Source organism: Contarinia nasturtii, unplaced genomic scaffold (assembly GCF_009176525.2).
Source record: "Contarinia nasturtii isolate CC-2019 unplaced genomic scaffold, AAFC_CNas_1.1 Cnas_scaffold_493, whole genome shotgun sequence".
NCBI classification, from domain to species: Eukaryota; Metazoa; Arthropoda; class Insecta; order Diptera; family Cecidomyiidae; genus Contarinia; species Contarinia nasturtii.
This window is the reverse complement of record NW_022197846.1, coordinates 2,009,623-2,026,040: the sequence shown is the minus strand read 5'-3', so window position 1 is coordinate 2,026,040 and position 16,418 is coordinate 2,009,623. Positions and strand designations below refer to the sequence as shown.

General features: G+C 34.5%; 1 protein-coding gene across 5 annotated transcripts in view; it reads right to left on the bottom strand.

The window, feature by feature from the left end:
• The window catches only part of LOC116339262 (segmentation protein cap'n'collar), an 86,875-nt gene that overhangs the window by 34,110 nt on the left and 36,347 nt on the right, over positions 1–16,418 (bottom strand). The gene's annotated exons all lie outside the window — the stretch shown is intronic.

Below are 16,418 nucleotides of genomic sequence, written 5' to 3'. Positions count from 1 at the left end.
AAAACTAGATAACGAAAGAATAATATTGTGGACAAAAGCGTTGACATCAAGGTTTGACTATGACGAGAGAAAAAAAAAGTTCTAAATTTTTTCTTAATACCTCCAACTGAAAAATATTAGTTTAAGCCAGATGATGCAAATGTAAACAATTGACACTTTGGAATTTGGGAAAAACCCGCGATGAGAAATGCGTAAGGCAAGTATCTACATTGAAGCACGTACATTCTTCATCTTTTGAAGTGAACAATGGAAAAATAAGTGTTACTTCCTTTTTTCGGGACGGTTTCTTCTTCTCTACATATCCAAAGTTTAAGCCGAAAATAGAGTTCAAAACGGAAATAGAGTATGTCCGATCGGTATTTTTTGTTGGTGTTCTTTTTTTTCATTGCAAATACCAAAGTTCAAAGTGATAATCATACGGTCACATTATTTGTTTGTGGTCGATACAACTATCCGTATCGAAGGGTGAACCAAACTATTTACTTGGATACAAACAGTTCAACTGAACAATGAATACTACATATATGAACACCTTAGACCCCAATCAAATCAGCCCAATTTCATTTTTTCATTGAATGTTTGTTCGATCCGAAGTTTGTTGATTGCTTACATTTCGTGGCCAGACGGACATGTTTTTCAATTATCATGGTGAAATATTTTCTAGGCAATTTATGTTCGACATTAATTTCCGTTCGGACAAATAAACAACATACTGAAATGCTTGACATTTCCATTTGGGTTCGTTACACATGTGTATCGGTGTGTGTGTGTGAGTTTGTTTGGTAACGGTGAAAAAATTACGATTAATCAAAAATCTAACCACGAGAAAATAAACAATTATTGATACATTTACATAACACGAACTGTACGAACCCGACCCAACCCACAAACAACAGCTCAAAAATAGTGTATCTAGTCTGAACCTATGCTCGGGAAATAAGGCTTGTTCAAACATATGTATTGGAAATGAAACAACGCCTTGCATATCGCCCATTTTTTAACACCTTTAACTTTCCTAAGCGAATTCAACTTTTGAATGTTTTTTTTGTTCTCATCATGAAATTCGTTGAGAATTCATCGATTTTTAAGGATTTACAAAAAATCAAATATTGTTCTTCGTATTAAAAGTGAAAATTTGGCGCCGGGCAATGATGTGCAATTAACGGTTTTGTATCCCAAAAACGGTATATTAATCGTCATCGTTGTCATTGTCGCTCGGTTGCTTATAAAATCTTATTGTATAATAGTACCTCATCATTTTGACCGTATTTAACAGCATATATATGCGTCTGCATTTTAGCCACGTCATTTTGAAGCGTTTCGAATTAACTGCCACCGTGATACAGTGAAATTCTCAATCGATTCCAGACTTTACACGATGCATTTTTCACTTTCGTCAAATGAGTGTTGAAAAATCTGTTCTAGTCATATGTGTAGTATTTTAATCCAACAGAGAACTCATTTTTAGATTGAAACAAAAATCGTCTTGCATATACAGTACATCATGTTCCTGTAATAGACCATTTTTGCTTATCAAAATTCAGAAGAAGAAAAAAAAACCGTAGATTTTTCCGCTTGTAGCAATCGCTGTCATTCAATAAATATGAATGTCATAAAACCAACAACAAGATCTTGTCCGAATGAGTTCGTTGCGTTGCAATTTGTAGTTGTTGTTCTTTTTTTTCGATAGTAAAAATTGTAGTTTCATCGAGAATAGAATTATAATGATGACATGACACATTACACTCACATTCATATTGGGTCGCGTGTAATGAAGTAAAGGTATCATTACGAGCCATTATCAAAAGTCATGGAATTGTTGTGCTTTTTTCTCTCGGGTCTCGCATTTCTTCGCTGTTTGTTAGCCCATTTCACTGAGTTCAGATTGAATTATTAGCTCAAAGTAGAAGCACTTGTACATTGACTCGTCAAAGAGGTGACTAAACGAATTGTGCACATCAAATTTTATCAATTGCACTGAAATCGAATTTCATTTAAATCGTAACAAGGTCAACAAATCTGGATTTCAATTTTTTTTTTTTTTTTTTTTTTTAAACTCTAATCTTTGTGTTTTGGAGTTTTTACAGAATTTAGTGGAAATAATTTCAAAATAACGTGAAGAAAAAGGATCGATACTTTATTTCTCTGAAATTCAATTTCATTTCGTGCATCGATGAATGGGCTTTGTTTCTTGTCGATTCGATATTTATTGACATTTTAGTGTATGTTCGGGTGTGTGTATATGTGTAGCAGTGCATTCTTGGCGTCGCCGACGCCATTGCCGTGCCATGCCACGCATGTACATCATTTAACGTGTTTGCATTCATGGATTTTATTTTCTTTCTTCCGACACATACACAAAAAAAGAACGAAACAAATTAAAAATTGAAAACGTGAAATGGGAAATAATTGAAGTGAAATAACAAACGAACGTTGAATTTAACACACAGTCGAAATGTGAATATTGAAATAAAACACGAAATGCTTCAATGGTCGAGTGTGTTATTGTGGTGTTCGGGGCGTATGCATGAACAAAGACTCGAAATCGAAGTGAAGGAAAGAGACGTGAACGGGCGAGACGTGAACGCGAGAGAAAAAAGGTGGAAAGTTCATCATGTATAAGTGTGCATCAATAGTTGGAAGATTTATAATAAACAGAGAGCCGCACGAATTGAATTCTTAACCGATTTTTCAATCAAAACACATCAATAATGCAGTCGATGATAAAAGCATTCCATTACAAACGAAAGGATTCAATGAGTCAAATTCAATTTGGCTGTTGGTGCTATCAGAAGATAAAAAAACGAAGAAAAAACCAACAAAAACAACATTTCAATAAAGTCCGATTTTTTTTTTCATTTGACAACCGTTAGTTCAACCCTTTCTCACCGAAGTGCACAAAGAATGTGCACTGAATGGACTATGCATTGTGGGTACACTATATGTTTTTTTTTGCACGCATGTATGCAACCACAATAGAAAAAGACAGCGGTCGGTAAATTATAAGGCAATGCCTTAACACACAAAACCAAGCATGAAACATTACACATGTCGTTTTATCATTAATTTGCATTTACTTTTCGCAATATGCCTTTGATGTTGTGTGTTGTTGCTGCACATATTGTAGCCAACAACAACAAAAAAATTCATTGAGCATTTACGAAGAAATTTTTTGGCGAAACCCTTTGAAAAGATTGAATCTGCACAAGCGAAGAGATAGAATGAAAGCGATGGCAAAGAAAAGAGAAAGAAACGTACATATAGGTGCAAATCAAATGAAAGAGTGTGTTATGATAGGGAATATGACGACAGTTGAACGGCAAAAAAAAACCGACATAGAGACGAGAGAAACAAGAAAAAAAAACAAGTGCAGAACAAAAGAGTCAGATGAATAGACACTTTGAGGTGTGCTGGCAGCATGTCGGGCATATAAGCAATTGCGATATTATTGTTGTTGCTTATGATTCAATTCAAAAGAAATGCATTTCTTGTATGCCTCGTCAACTTGATACCCAAGCTGTTGAGACAAGACTTGACTGACTTCGATTGTGATCGGCGCGAATGATCAAGATTGCCGATTTAACGAAATACACGCACATACAAATATCTCCAATATCTCTCTCGTCAATGTTGTTTTTTCTTCATTTCTTTCCATCAATTCTGAATTTTTCTTATTTGCCATTTTGATTATGTGATTGAAATTGAGTTTCGTTTTAAAACGGTACAACGACACACTTGTACATGTATGCTGGATGGATAAAGTTGACGCTATTTGACATGTTGATGGCATTAAAAAAAATATATGTGAAGAATACAAGAGAATACAACGATCACAACGATACAAGAAAATAACACATGCACCTAATGGAGTGAACTTATCCTCACTTGTGTAATCTGATGTAGACGAAAAATATGGTCGTTGCTGTTTAAATTGATTCAAAAACATTAAGATGGAGCCGAGAAATGGATTTGTTGTTTTTTTTCTGTGTATGCGTTATATTTCGGTGTCTGATTCCTTGTGTGCGAAAATATGAAAAAGTCGGTGTGATGCGATTAAAAAAACTACTTCGATGCTTTGTGTATATGTGCATTAACAATGCACGCGGAAAACAATCAATGGCTTTTTAATCCATTTCACTGGCGATTCGATCACAAACAAACTATTCCAACACACACAGGAGAGGGAGAGAGAGAAAAAAAAAACAGGAACGAAAAGATGTCGGCTCATACAAAGAGCTTAGCATTTCTTTCATCGTTCCGTTAAGTTGAAAACATTGACCATCTCTCAAATCACACCGGTGTGTGAGCATTCAATCCATCAGTTTATTTGCATGCTTCTTTCCCTTCGGCTTCTTTTTACACCAAAAACCATTGCCACAAAAATTATAAATTATTCCACAATTACATTGCAGTTTTTCATTGCACATAACTCCTCTTTGCTCTCTCTGCGTCTCTCTTTCTCTCTCGGCAGTTCATTTATTCTACTTTACTTTTTGTGCATCAAAAGTTCAAAAATGCAGTCTACCGTATCGACTCTAAGGCATGAAAATGAATCTCTTGCATAGAATGCATGCATTTCATTCGGTTCTGCCAATTTTGTTCGCGTTCACCTTTCACTCGTGTGCAAAGTAACATAGAAGCGAATTGAACCGAATTGCATTTTCAAGCAGTTTTTCTCATTCTCTTTTATTTGATAAATGATTTTTCTGCCATTGCTTAAAATTTTATTGAATTTCTCATCTATTCAATGGTGAATAGATAATTTATTAGTTATGATTTATTAAAAATCAAAACATATTGCAATTTATATAAAAGAAACGTGGAGGAGGAGAGAGAGTGAAAGAGTATAATGAAAAAAATAAAGCTGTTTGTTAGTATTTCGATTCGGTTTTTCCATTGAAAATTCCGTCGGCAATAGGTAGATTCGGTATGTCCATTGAAATATCCATTTATTGTACTTGGATCCCATTGGGAATAAAGATGTTTCCAACGAATTTTTTTTTTTAAATAAATATTCTCTTCTTCTGCTTTTTGTAAATATAATTTTATGTTTTGGGTCATTTCACGAAAAAAAAAGAGAAGAAGTTACACGAGGGATTTGAGACTCAACTACTGGAAATGAAATATGGGTTCGTACAAATAAAGAAAATGGCCGAAATCGAGACCACTTGGTGCTACGAATTACAACGCCACCGTATCGATTGGATGGAAAATATCTGTGGATTCAATAATATTTTGACTAATTTCAATGTAAATATACATTGATTGATTGGCCGCATAGATATTTATTTATTTTTTTCGTTCATTCTTTACTTTTGCCAGTCAATTTCATTGTGAAAATGATTCAAATCCATCATAAGCTTTGATTCAATGCAAACAATTTTTCGGGCCATATATTCAAAATTGTGATCGATATACCAAATTATAACAGTAAATAATTGATTAGTAATATGAAATGGTTCCCAAGACGTTTTATTTGTTCAGCAAACAATGTGTCTCACTTCATAATGATGACCACAACTAAAACTCTATTTTCACTGAACGCTCGTTTTTCCAACACATTTCCATTCAATTGCGACTCATATTGGGTGGCATAATAAGCATAAGAAATAGAGAGAAAAAAATCAAAATGAATTAAAAAAAAAAATCAAATCAATTTATTTCACGGCAAATGCTGAACGCTCGTGCTAACTAAATTCAACGATTCGATTTGAAAAAAGTGCAATGGTAAATCTTAAATAATATTTATTCAAGTATATTATATTCGGTACGTTTTCTGTTTCCGCTTAATCCAATTTTATTGCGTGAACCATTTAAATTTTTATTTAAAATGGAAGAAAAACGAAGATACCACGTGATGTAATTTGTGTCTCTGGTGTCTCATTCGTTTCGTATATTTGTACAATTGTACATAAATGAGTTAAGAAATCAATTGTATTTGTTTGTCAAGAGTTTTGACGTTAACCTTCGCAACTGAGCAAAATGGCATCGAACCAATCGACACCTCTTTAATTTGACTGTTGTTTTTTTTACAGTTTAACAGGCTGTTGATCATTCTATGGCGAATATCGTCGAAATAATTCAATCACATGAACTCTGAGCTTGTGCGCTCGCACTCGCACACAAAACAAACAACATGATCAACGACTAAATAAACAATATGAAAATTCGGCTGTAAATTGGCCGAAACTGTGAGTGTGTCGTACGTTTTTTCCACGTCTCGACACTTTTTAATTAAATTTACACGAAACCAAACAAAAAGTCGAACAAAAAATGATGCTTCGTCTGTTTGCCGCAGTTTTTTTTTGAGTGTTGATTTTCTTTCTGACTGATTCCATTTTTCGCATCACTATATTGCATTGATTGGTGGAGTTGAGCGAATAAAAAAGAGTGTAATTGTTTCTGAAATTATACGCTCTTTCCATTGCTTTCATTCTTTTTCATTTGGGTTTCGATCCGTCGATGCCGACTGCGGTTGACGATTAACCAAATATACATTGATTTGATTGTGTCTGTCGGCGGTTTGAAGTGCAAAACAGCACGTTAAAAAAGAGAAATGAATGTCGATTATATATAATTAGGGCGAAAATTCCAACTAATTGAAAATTTTCACAATGAATTTACAAAAACGGTTATTGTTCGAGTAAATTGTTTGCTCGTTATTCGCCGAGCGCACACGGTTCGTCGTCTTTTTTCGTTGAAAAAAAGAAATTGTAATTTAATGACTCGGAGATGAATGGATTCTATTTTAGCCAATTGTGCTCATTCTACTGGGGAGCGCTTTTTTTTAGACCGCTTTGGATCTACTGTTATTTCAAACTGGGTGTGGATAACAAATAATTGCCAAGTTGATTTGATATCGGCAAATTATAGCGTCTATCTTCTTCTTCTTCTTTTTTACATGCGCCCAATCAAATAATGTGACTTTGTGTGAAAATTAGAAACATTTCATGCTAGACTTTCAATTTGATACTGTTACAGAATCTCATCACATTGATTCGAATCATTTGTACTTCGATGACAATTGAACTTTAATGATATTCGCTCAATGTTAACCATGAACATACAGAGTGAAGTATTAATACACGGTTATGAATTTTATTGTTTCTTTCTGTTTTGGACCAAGAAATTCATTTATTTTGGAAGGCAACTTACTTCGATTCTAAAGTAGAATGTTCCTCAAATGTTCCAAAGTAATCCTTTATGCGGTTGATTAATAATCCAAATTGAAATTGAGATTTTGATGAATGGTTTTTCACTTGTACACGACCAATAGTTCTTATTTTGTTAAAATCACAATTAAATCTACTTTTGGCAATTGATTTCACAAAAAGGGAAAATTTCCCTTTAGAAATAGAGTTTTTTGATCTCCTTTTTTTTCAATTCGATAATTTTGTAATAAAACTTTTCTTTTGTCTGAGTATTCAATAACTAAGCACTTCGATTTTCAATTTCTTACAATTTTTTTTGAAAAATCCTTTTTATTTCAGTTCATTTATTCACGAAATAATTCACTATTTAGCATTCCAATGGGAATGAATTTGCATACGATGGATTGGACGTTTGCGAAATTCGAAAAGGTATAGCAACAAGATTGCACGAAAATTTGTCCAGCACAAGAAAAATGTTCGATAGTCTAGTTGAAACGTAACCGAACGAGTGTGATACACAAACGAAAAAAATCGAGAATGAGCCTACCAAGAAGATAAATCAAGTGGGCTACGAATATATGAATGCGATCGACAACAAACGGTGTTATGTATTCATGCATCGCTTTTGTGTGTTCGCTTCATTGTTGTTCACGCGCTTTAATGCCAAAGAGAAGTGAAAAAGTGGGCGGAGTTTGGCTCCAATCGATTCTTATGTATTTTATGTACGGTACACATAGCGAGCGCAAGTGAGCGAACAAAAAGCGAGAGAAAGAGGGAGAGAAAGAATGGAATACGAATGTAGCAATATGTTAGTATGAGAATAGCAGATCGAGGGAAGCTTCAATGATGCAGGTTTATATATGCTGTTTTGCTAGAGATCGAATATGTATGGTTATGTTTGGCTGCACGTTACAGTATTAAATATCAAAAGTAATGCGCAAACGTCAAAATGCGAATGGGCATGGTTTATGAGTCAGTACATAATATATATGTTATTCAACTTGCATTGTTGACTGGCTCTCTGCCAAAATCATCCGAATTTCATGCAATCAAAATGGATTTCTTTGGACACAAAAAAAATTGTGTTCTTTTCTTTGAAAAGGTACCAAAGAAAAAAAGAGAATTTCTCAACATTTTTCAACTTTTCATCCATCGAACTTTTATTCCCTTGACAATATTGGTCACGGAAGAATAAAAACAAATGGCATCAGGTCTCGATTAGAATGTTTAAATTTTATGCGAAGAAGCGGAACAAAATTGATTAGAACTGCACGTATTTTACGTGCAAGTGCAAACGAATCCTTTTATTGTGTGACAACGTATGAATTACTCAATCGAATGTCGTCAGGATTTCGATCGATGTCGATGATGTTGCGTGATTTGACATCGATTTCGTTTTGAAAAAAAAAAAACGACCAATGAACAGCCAAATGAAATGCCAAAGAGCGACATTTAACATATATTAAAAGACCAAATTACAAAGAGCGAAAAAATGGCATTGTTGATGGGAAATCGAACGAAATAAAATGTCAGTGGTGCGCAGCAGGCGATAACATTTGATGTTCATTCATTTGCTAAATTAAATTCTTATAATGTACACATATTTTTTTTTCTCACACCGTTTTTTTTTCTTCTTCTTTAAATTCAGCAATCAAAATGTGAGCGTATTCCTTTCATTTTGATGGCCATTGTACAATGGAGCGTGTGACATCAAACGTGCTGTAGCCTAGCAACGGAACCGTTTTCTTTTTCGGATGATGTGTGTCAATTTGGCGGTGGCATTGTAATGGATTCAGGGTTCTATTGCATATATTATGTAATCGGCATATTTGCACGAATGAGAACAAGCATTCGTTCGCATGACGAAAACGAACATTTCCCATCAGAAACATCCCTTGATTTTTTGTTTACTGTTTGTGTTCAACGGGCGAAAGTCAAAACAGATGATACATAACTTCGGCAAATGTGTGCAATTGGTTGAGTATTCTCATGCACTATCACAATTCATACAGGACACACACCCTAAAACTGGCAAGCATACTCTCAACGTCAAATATATATATAGCTCGGTGTGTGTATGTATTTACACGGAGTATTATTCATTAGAATAATGGAAAACGAAAGAAGAAGAAATCTATTAGCGCAAAAAAAAACGAGAGAAAATCCATTGACGTTGAGTAAAGCGCGCCTGCTGTTCATTCACTGCTCGCCATTATTCATTCAAATTGCCTGACGAAAACCATTTTTCTCTGCCACACAGAGACTGTGTGTGTGTGTCGCAAGAATGGATTTTCCCTTATTCATAAGAGGTTAGACAGCGTTTCGAGTTTTTGTATTCTATCAACGTTCGCTGTTCTATTGCGCTGCGAAACGAATAACGGCAGATAAATATGGTTGAATGGTTTCAGGATTAATGGATAAGGATATGCGGTTTGAAGGATCTTATCATTTATTATCAGCAACGGCTGGATGGCAAGCGATTCAATCGCTTTTATTGCGAAGCTTCACACACACACAGTGAGAGACACAAAATGGATTCTGAATGAATAGAGGCAAATTAAAATGCGCCACATTGCGTTCACATAAAAATGATGTATAAAATTCAAAATCGCTGAAGCAAACTCTTTGGAAAATGAAAAATCAAAGTTTTGATTCGATATTCCTTCCCTCTTGCTGTCGTTATTGGTAAGTAACACAAATTGAGACATCAAGAGATGCAGCATCGCCATTCTTCAAAATTTTTCAAATAAATTGTAACATCGATCGATTGAAAGAAAGAGTGGAAAAAGGGAGACATTGTAAAATTGTATGTGTGAGAGAGGCTAAATGAGAAATCACAATGCTCTCGCAAATGAAATATTGACAAATGACATAAAATATCGTACATACAAAAGCAAAAATCAACGAATGACTCTACAACAACCAAATTCTGTCCAATGCACGATCAACCGAAAATTGTGCATACGTCATTTGAAATATGACTTTTTTCGGATTTATGAGCATTTCATTTCCTTTTGTCGCATTCAATTGTTAGAGGGTATTTTAAATGTGAGCAACTTTTGCTACACAAACCGTCCTACAGAACTACACACAAAACTAACAACAACACAGAGAAAAAAAATACACAATTTCGAGCGCATTTCGTTGTAGCTTCTGTTCGGAGCATTGTTTGTCTCTTTGGTCGGATCGAAGCGAAAGAGAGATGTTCATTTGTTATTCATGATAGTGAATGTGTATTTTTCATTTTTCGATTTTTTTTTGCTCGTCAACACCTGGAATTTTTAAAATGACATCCACCAAATAGAGAAGTCAATTGGAAACACACACATCCATTCGGTTTGTCGGTATGAATGTGATGCTGTATAACGATTTTCCAATGTGTACAATGGCCATTCAATGATGTGATTTTCATAACAATCAATGTTCCATGGCAAATATAAAAATAAAGCTCATGCACCATTTTTCCGCATTTTCTTCACCATCTCTCCGTTTATTCCCTCGGATCAGATACCTATCGTTTGAATGCGTTTGCATTGTTAAATTCGAATTGAATTGAATTCGTAGAAAAAATAACGAGTAATGATGCTGATTATGTTAGATCGTATTATTAGTTTGTCTCGCTTTCATACATAAGCATCAAAATAACACGTTTCTGGCCGAAACGAAATAGCAGACCGGTGACTTAATTTGTTACTCAGAATTTCAAACACAATGGACTTTTATGAAAAAAAGAAGATGTGATAGCTTAATTTCGATTTCATCGAATAAAAAAAAAATTCTCCCTTGCTTCACCAAAATGATTATATGACAATATTCTCTTTTTTTAAATCATTTGAATTCTGACGTGACCCATTTTATTCAATTTGAATGATGATGAGAAAGACCATGTGATTGTTTATTTAATTTGAATGGATTTTATTTCGTTTCAATTGTTGCAAATCAAGCACATGGCGTCTCTTCTATTGTCTGGTGAAATGATCACATTTTGTTGAAGAAAATGGTTGATTTTTTTACCGAAATCTACATAATTTGCAAATATTTTTTTCAATATCAGAGCGAAACTAAACGTTGTATCTTGCGAAATGAAAAAAGAAAAATCCTTTTAAATCCTGAACTCTGTTGATCGTATGACAACCAATTGACAAATAAATATTAAAATCTATCAACCTGTCATAAATATGTACAAACACACACTCGCACACACCACTTATGTTAGGCGAGAGTGATGTACGAGTGACGTGTAAATTTGCTTTTTTGTCGATCTTTATGTAAACACTTGAGCCGAGCTTGGTGGGGAAGATTCGATGTTTGGCCGATTTAGTGTCAAATTGAAGTGGGCAACATCGATCTTGAGCACTTGAAACGGTTTAAATTCCATTGAAGAGACAACACTATAAATAGAAGAAATTGATTGTGATAAATAACAATGTTCCATATCGAACAAAACTGAGATTTCGTCGAGAGAAAGAGAGCGAGAGGTGCACCAGCTGAAGTGTGATCAACCAAAGAAGATTGCTTGTGTCAAATTCGATGATTTCACATAAAATTCGAGTCGAATTGAGGTGTGTGTGCATTGTGCTTTATGCTCGAGAGTTACTTAAATAGTCAATGTGTGTACGTTGCACTTAGAATCACGCGGGCTCTACGCGCATTCAAAATTTAATCAATTTTCTCTGGAATGAAAGCACACATTTCACATGCTTATCACAACTTTCTGCCCATACGTGAGCCGACGTTGGGCTCATAATAAAATACAGCCTCATCATCTGCACTTGTCTTCCGATCGAAATCATTCAAAATGAAAGACCAATGACTTTTTGTACAATCTTTCTATTCCATTAAGTAAGTGAAACGTTTCTGCTTCCATGAAGATTTAAATTCCACACAATCAGAATAATGGCTTGAAATGTGTAATTTCGCACGTTTCTAGTGCACCTGTGTGTTCATTTGTTGCTCGCTCATTTAAATTTGTGCCAAAAAAAGGTGTTCAAAGTGCGAAATCTCTCTGTAATCAGCGATCAGAACGCATCGAAGCAAATCGAAAAGAAAGGCAACACATGCATTTCATATTGTTCAAATCGCAGATTTTTCTGCCGCCTTTTACCAGCACATGTAAATTTTTGCTTGTTTCGATCGTGAACCGAAGTGTGAAATAACAGCTTTATCATCACTTCAAACCGACAATGACGATAGAAAATCTGTATATACGCACATATTTTTGAACTCTCAAACGACCAACAGTTTGAAACGAATGAAAATAACTTGAGAAACATAAATTCAATCATCATTTTCATTGTGTGAAACCCAAAACACTCTCTTTGGCGTTTTTGTTATTGCTGTGCTCGATTGTTATTGTATTTATTATATGTATATGTGTATACATTGCACTGTAATGTGCTAAAGAAAACATAATTTTTTTTTTTATGTCGATTTTCGTTTCGAAGAAAATTCTGATTCTGAGAATAAATTGTTCAGACAAATACTTGAGACTGAATCAACCATACGTCTGAAAGCTTTTCATAATCGTGCGTTATGAGCATAAAAACAGCATGTAAATCGAATGAATCACTTGCCCATTGGAATTTTCATGTGCATTTTTTTTTTTTTGAGACGATGGCCTGTGCCAACGATGACTTGAATGTTTCATCGCCTCGGACAATGTGTATAAATGTCGTTTGTATATTATTAGCTCATTCAAATGATTTTTGATTGACCTTTAGTGCTATTGAACATTTTTTTTTTATTTATTTAATGTGCACTATTCAAAATGACAGACAATTCAGTAATCATTTCAAATCGAAAATGTCATTTTAATTCACACCATTTTGGTTGGTTTTAACGATGCCAAACATTGATCTTAGTTCCATTTTGTTAGGACATTTTTCATTTGAAATTGCCTTCAAATCATTTTGCCTTCGAATGATAGAAACCATTTTTCAAATTCAGCCAATGTGGCCACCATTTTGGCTTGGGCAAAAATTCGTAAAACGAAACTGGAGCGATAAAGTTTCAATAAATTACTAGTTTTTTTTTCTTGCGTGTGTGTGTTTCATTTCAAATTTATTTTGATTTATGATCTGAAATTGCTTAACATGATTGGTTTGGCTGAGAAAGTTTAATTGGAAATAAAAACCAGAGAACACAAAAAGTAGTCGAATGAAATTTAACGAACGGTATAATACATAAGAGACCGAAAATAATATAAATTACATTCAATAGAAAATCAACGTCCACACATCGTCGTCGTCGTGTGTCCGCCTTTCCGTTTATTTGGTGTGTATGTGTTTCTAAAACAAAAACCAATTTATTTAAATTCGAAATCGAGCGTGCGTCCATTACGAGCGCACATAATACCATTGAGCTAATCAAGTGCGGCGATCGTTAAAAATGTCAAATCTAAATTAAAATAAATTATTCGTTCGGGCGAATTCATCACCAGGTTCGGGGCTCTACATATGGAGCGCACCCAACCGACAGAGACAGTGAATGCGAGATTGTGTGATGGTAGACCCAAATGAATAAAAAGAAAAAGGCAGCAAAATATATTTTATGGTTACATGCTTGATTAATATTTAAATTGGAATAAAATGAAAAATGGTCGATGGAGGCAGACCCTGCATTTATAATAACCCGACAAACACACACAAATTCAATGCGGTAAGCGGAGCACACAAAAACCGCATATCGAACTAAATAAAAGTTTTATAATGGAGTTTGAGACTCTTTCGATTGCATGTTTGTTTCGGATCTCAGTGTGTGTGATTTCGGTTTTTTTTTCTTCATTAAATTTTTTTCTCATTTCAGGGCAAAGTTACTCTAACATTGATTAACGACCACAAATTGTGTACGATCTCATTTCAGCAAATGCTGGATCCATTTTGTATTCATGTCCTTTTAAACATAAATTACACCACCGAATTCGGCTTTTTTTCGCTACACAGAGAATTTCTTGTTTTGTTCAATATAATCGTATAAAAAATGGCGTCTCATTTATAAAAAAACGGCAGTTTAAATTATGTCATTTGATCAACCTGTTGAAGTTCCTTACCATTCATTTGAGTATGTCTGTTTGTTTACATATTACTTTTTTGATGATTTATTTCAATTGTGGTCTTGTGTATTTTTTTTTGGTGTATTATCATGACCAACAACATAGACACACCTTACGTTGTGTTAAAACGGAAAATTTAAATCTCTGCTCAATCATTGTGCCATCGAACTGAATATGCCACATTGACTCAAATTGTTCGGTGTGTGTGTATATATGAATTAACAAATAATAAAATTTGGTTTCGTTTCACGCTAATTTCCCCATTTCATTGTTAATTTTACGTTGTCACCGTTACGTGGTTCATTTCAATTTTTGCGTCAAACCCGAATCTGGCCGCAAAGTGTGAAAAGAACCAGTCTCATCACCTCCGAATTTGTGAGAGCAACATAAGAAGAGAAGAAGAAGAGAAAAAAGTAAGAGTAAGTGAAGACAATTCTGGGCACAAGTCAAAACTACGTATAAGTTCTGAATCATCGCGTATCTAAGACAGGAAGATCACCGAGTTCGATATATTAAAAAAGTGTAATGCACATAAAACGACGACAACGATGATGATGAAGAAGCATAAAGCACATTTCTTTTGAATTCGGAAGTAGCTAAAAGATCTTTTTGGTCGATTTTGTAAAAAAAAAGACTATGATCATTGGTAGCTGTGCAATGGAATGAAAAACAAATATAAATATTTGATTCACAGAGCAAAAAATCAAGTCTGATCAGTTAAGCATTGGCTGACTGGTGTGTATGTTATAATTGTGCGGCGTCAAATAATGACAGTAACAAAAGGGAACAAATTCACTTGATTCTCTCACGTTTTTCGGAATGATGATGAAAAAGCGACTTTCCGTGCTCTCATTGCTCACGCACAAAAAAAACATATACATAGAGTGATCGCACGCGGCAGACGCGCCGACAATTTAACGACAAAACCGAACAATTCTCCACCAAAAAATATAGGTAAATTATAATGTTACCATTGAAAAATAAATTATATCGACGTCATGACGATGACGATGACGAGGAAACAATTTTTAGTCATCATCATTATATGGCGATATTGACTTCGGCTAGTTCATCCAGTCACAACACACTCTCACATATAGTTGTGTGTTTGCACTTTTTTCACTTTTTTTTCTTCTCTCTATTCAGAACTGGTGTGAATGGTTCATTCTATTTTAAGTTGTGGCTGCATTAAAAACAATCGTCATTGCATGAAATAAGTGAAAACGTTGAAAAACAATATTGAAGAAATTACACCCGTTTTTCGGGTAATTTGAACTATTTTGGCGCTATATGATTAAGCAACTGTAATTTCAGTCAGTCATGATTTAACTTTGTGGTCTAAATGCGATGAACTATTCTATTTCTGCAAAAGCGACGGAGCGATAGACGAAGTTCATACGGTATGGTCTTAAGCATTATCAAAGGTCATTAAACACATTGCAATGCACTAGCTTTTTTACATTTGTGTGTGTCCATTATTGACGATTTAAGTCATAAATTACAACAAATATCAAATCAGTTGCTATTCGAAGAATTTTGAATATGTTGAAATGTTGCGACTCCACCAGGATATTATGGATGTTTGAATGCATTATGTTGTATAATCAGAATCGATCGATCGTTTGAATGATCTATCTATTTAAAATCATAAGTTTCGGACCATTACCGACTATTTTGATTGTTGGCCATGTTTCTAAACTTTTTTTTTCCTTCTTCTCTTTTTTTTTTCCTTTCAAACTGAAGGTGAATACAAATGTCTGGTGAATCTCGAGGCACCTTTATCAAAATCAATCGATTGATAGATGGAACGACTGGGTATACGAATAATTTGTCCTGTAATCAAAATGTAAGTTCCACCATGCCAACTTGACAGCAGCGAGCAACCTATTGAAAGAAACGTGGACCGCTGCTTCGGACATCATTCGATTCGTCGAGGGATTCGATTTTTTTTTCCATCATCATATTTTCGACATGACGTTCGCTTGATAACAATACAATTAATAGCATATTTTGGTTGGAAAAAGAGCAAGAAATGAGTGAAGAAAAGAGAAAAAATTGTTCGATTGCATTTATCGGCGTGATGAAACAGGACTGTGAAATGGAAAAGAGCTCAGTCATTGTGCTGGCTGTGAGCGAACAGAAAAAACATGTTTTTTCATTATTATTATTTTTTACCTACATACATTTTTATGGGCATTCCGGTGTATGTGTGAGTG